The sequence below is a fragment of the Saccopteryx bilineata genome, chromosome 1 (assembly GCF_036850765.1).
Source record: "Saccopteryx bilineata isolate mSacBil1 chromosome 1, mSacBil1_pri_phased_curated, whole genome shotgun sequence".
NCBI lineage: Eukaryota > Metazoa > Chordata > Mammalia > Chiroptera > Emballonuridae > Saccopteryx > Saccopteryx bilineata.
Window position 1 is genome coordinate 337,932,452 of NC_089490.1, and position 4,587 is coordinate 337,937,038.

General features: G+C 38.7%; 1 pseudogene; it reads right to left on the bottom strand.

Moving 5' to 3' along the window:
* Positions 1 to 552: 552 nt before the first annotated feature.
* Positions 553 to 1,194, bottom strand: LOC136319571 (large ribosomal subunit protein uL13 pseudogene; annotated as a pseudogene).
* Between the last annotated feature and the right edge of the window lie 3,393 nt (positions 1,195 to 4,587).

The window sequence follows — 4,587 nt, forward strand, 5'->3', positions numbered from 1 at the left end:
AGCACCACAAACATACAACCTGGATATACGAGAGAGTGGGTGCCCCATGGAGCATTTCTTGACCAAGGGAAAGGAAAGGATAGCCTCCTAAGAAAGGAGGGCAGGAGTGAGCACCACAGTGAGGATGATTTGATAGTATCCCCTTGTATTGAGTTTCCTTCTATCCTCCATCCAACATGTCTGTTGTCTGGCAACACTTCTCAAACTACCTAATAAACAAGCCTTGTCTCAGGTTCTACTTTCTGGTGGAAGCCAGGTTAAGATATCATCTAAGTGGAGGTCATAATATAACACCTATATGGGTTGTTAAATGAGGTCTGTATGCACATAAGATAATGAAGATTAAATAAGATATGTGTATAAATGTGCATGTGAAAGACAGCATGGTTTTTAGTATTGAATAAATACTCAAGAAATATTATGGATTATAAGGCTGGTGCTTTTGTTTCTGGGCTTACATCAATTCCAGTGTCTCTATAACACATCATATTTGTGAAATTATGAACTGAATTCTAATAGAATAATGAGAATTTTGTTTCTAGGCCATTTTATTTATTTGTTTGTTTTTGAAGAATCAGCAGTCAATTTTATTGGCTCAGCTAGGAGTCCATGAGTCTTGAGGACCTCTGCGTAGCTGTCAATTTTCTTCACATTGCTTTCAGGCTGTTTCCATAATCTCATGAACTTCTTTTCCTTCTCGTAATGGGTCTTGGTCTTCCCCTTTCCTTCCTTTTCCCCTGAGTAGCTGTGACTGCCTAGTACTTCCAGCCAACCTTACAAGTCACATGCCCTCTGAGGCAAACTTCTATGCAGGCTTCAGACACACAACCTCAAGGCCCATTGGAACTACCATTATTTCTTTCTTGTCATAGGGTGGTGGGATTCCCTTACACACACCTTGAGGCAGTCCCAGCTGGCCTGGCCTGGCTTGGTCTGGTGGGTCAGGTGCCTCCTCCACCACAGGATGCGGCTGGAGGCTGGGAAGTGATACAGGATGGGCTAGTGTTCATCTGCTTGCAGAAGAAAGCCAGGTACTTCAACTTGTTTCTGTAGAAATTGCCAGAAATGTGGATGCCCTCACAAGTGCACAACCATCACCTTCTGGCCCAGCAGTACCTGCTTGGTCAAGATGGCAACCAGGGTATCTAGGAGGTAGCCTTGGCCATGGAGTACCAGGGCCTGCCACTCCGCCATCTTTAGCAGCCGTCTAAGAAAAAAGTTTTTTCAAGACCAGTTAGTATAGGGTAAAAAATTAATAAAAAAGCCTGACCAGGTGGTGGTGCAGTGGATAGAGAATTGATCTGGGACTTTGAGGACCCAGATTCAAAACCTTGAGGTTACTGGCTTGAGTGCAGGCTTACCAGCTTGAGTGCAGAATCATAGACATGACCCCATAGTCTCTGGCTTGAAGCCCAAGCAAGGGGTCATTAGCTCAGCTGGAGCCACCCGTCCCCCATCAGGGCACATACAAGAAGCAGTATGTGCTGCAACTAGGAGTTGCAACTAGGAGTTGATGTTTCTCATTTTTTCCCTTCCTGTCTGTTTCTCTCTCTCCCTCTCTTTCTTTCTCACACACAAAAAAATTAATGAAACAGATTTTTGGGGGGATGTACTACACCCATGACTGAAGAACTTTCAGTTTTACCCTTTTACTTTTTTCCAGCTTGTTCTTCATGTTTGCAGAGGCAGACTTTCATGTAGTTTTTACTACAGCAGTAGGCTGGTACATTTTCCCCCTCTGCTGCATATTTGAAGACCGAGCTTTGTCCCCATTACACACGTGTGAACATTGAAGCCTAGGTACTTTCTCAACTTGTTGAAAATCATGCAACTAGTGAGTGGTTGAGTCTGAAGTTGGGCTGGGCCTGATTTCAGAACCCAAGTTTGAACTAATTTTTTAAAAATTACTATACTATGTTAGCTTAAATGGCTTTTCTCTTCAACATTTTTATTCCATTTATCATGATTCAGTAACAGTCACACCTATATGTCTAGGGTGTGTAGATTATTTTAATTCTTTTTTTTTTTTGGTCAGAGTTAGAGACAACTTCACTAGATTGAAACCTCAAGACAAAGGAGCTCAGGGAAGAAATCTCATCAGAAAGACTGAGGAAGTTTTCAGGGAGTGCTATGTGTCAGAAACTTTTAATGAATCCAGTTGTGTTGTTTACCTAGTTAAGATCCTCTCAGATGTCAGGAGATAGATGTGTAGATGTCAGCTCAGAAAGTACAGCTCAGGTGTGATAACACAAATATAAGAAACTAGATAGAATCCTTCCATGCTAAGAGATAATGAAGGAGGCCAGAGATAAGTTGGAAGAAATACTGGTTACCAAGAGGGAATAGCAATTGTTTCTTGCTAAGTCAAATATTTATGAGACTGGGATTTGATTACCCATGGTTTAACAATTCAAGGGAAAGATAATTTTCTAAAATGCCCAAGGTATTAGAGTAATTCAGATAACTGTTTCTTGTATAAAAATAATTAATAGAATTTGAAAGCATGCAAATTGTGATGGGCATAGAAGATATTTTGCAATGTGCAGACATCATGGTGTAATATGTTGGAAGGATTAAAATATATACTGTTATTATAGGCACCATTTTATCCCTTGTCAGTATAGAACACTTGGTTTTGATTCTTGATTTTATTAACATTTCTTGAATGCACACCATGTGTCAAACACTTTTATATTGGCTTTAAAAATTTTGATAATCATGTACACCATTAAGGTATATGTTATTATTTCACTTTATGGAAGAAGAAACTGATATTCAGAGAATTTCAGTGGTGCTCAAGGACACAGAGCTTGTAAGGTCAAAGTTTGGCTTGGTATTCAGGTCTGTTTGTACACCAATACTCCACAGTCTTTCCTCCGTGCCAATCTGCCATTCAGGCATTTCTAAACTACAATTTCTGGGCTGAAGTGGGTTATGAAGACTTGGTTTGCAGTCTATAGTCTCGGTGGAGCAAAAAGAGCAATATCTTATTTTGAGTGAGGATGAAATAAGGAAGGTCAAGGTCATTCATCAAGTGTGCCCACTGATTCATTGCTGAAAAAATCCTGTGGTGAGAAATGAACCAAAGTCTGTTAGAGCTAAAGGAAGCTGGAATTTGTTTGATTCAACCTTCTCATTTTACAGATGAGTACCCTGGAGTTCATAAGGGGAAGTGATTTGTCCAAGGTAGTTATGTGGTGAATCCATATCAGAGCTCATTCACCAGAGTCCTAGCTCTCTGCAGCACAATCTGGGATTTGTTCGCTGGAACTACGTGAGAAAAGACTAATTCTCCTTCCACATTACAGCCTTTTAAATATTTGGTGACAGTGCTCCTCTGCGCCCAAGTCTCCTCCTCTTCAGGCTAAGTAGCCTTTCATTGGTCAGACATTTCTATCACTGTAGTTTCCAGATTCTTCATTGTGTTCAATCTTTTCCAAAAGTACAACATGTTGTCAGTTTCCCTCCCAAACTTTGGTATCCAGACAAATGCACCACCTTAAGTTATATCAGTAAAGGATTTAATTAAGGAGATTGAATATAAATTCTTGCAACTTGCACAATTAAGATTGAAGTTATAATTGTTGGTTTAAGGATTATGGAGACATGAATGCAGTAAATTTAGTTGAAGTGGAATGACTACTTTTCATACATTAAAGTTAAAAAATGTTGGATAAAATAATACAAAAGAATTTTTGCACACATAGCTGAAGAGTAAACCAAGAACAGATAATACCCAGGCATGAAAACAAAGAGGAAGCTCAAAATCAGAGCATAAAGCTGAAAAGGCTTTTACAGTTACTGTAACATCACATAGGATTTAATGTGTGGGGCTGGGTTCTTTGATATTGGCATCAGGAGCATATTTAAAGTCTCAGATTTCAAGCTCATAGCTGAACTACCTGCCTAAAGGTAAGAGCCATGATGATATGTCCATTCCTGGAATAAGGACCAGATAAACCTGGCTTGCTTCTTCTGGAAGTTGGAAAAGAAGTTTGTAATCCATTTGTGGCTGTGTCTGGTAAACAAATCACCAATAAGAAATAACCCCAGATCTGTAGCACACACGGATACGGGATATGACTAAGTAGTATTGACTTAATATGAATACTAAATCAAAAAGTGAATATAAGGTTAGTCTTGAACCAGTGAAGTTGACAGAGACTAACAGAGGCAAATGTAACACATCTCTTAGGGACACTTCTAAAACACCAAGACTTCTAAAGTGCTGTTGATGATGATCATACAATGGAATAAATTACCATGAGAGAAATTAGCAGGAAAACAAATATCAGCAGTTGAACTAAGTATTACCTCAAGAAATAGAATTAATAGAATAATCTACATGAGACATTAAAGTAAATGGATTTGAAGCGATCAGAGAGATAAAAGATCAACATAAAAACTGAGGCACAACAAAATAATTTGAAAATCACAGGTTGATTTGAAAATGAATCAAAGTGTAATTAAAGTAAATAAAAAGATTATTAAACAAAGTACTCAACTGACAGGAAAGAAGCAATGATTTTGAATATGATCTGGGAAAACATAGAGATAGAAAATTTAAGAAAGTGAGACATGGAATCC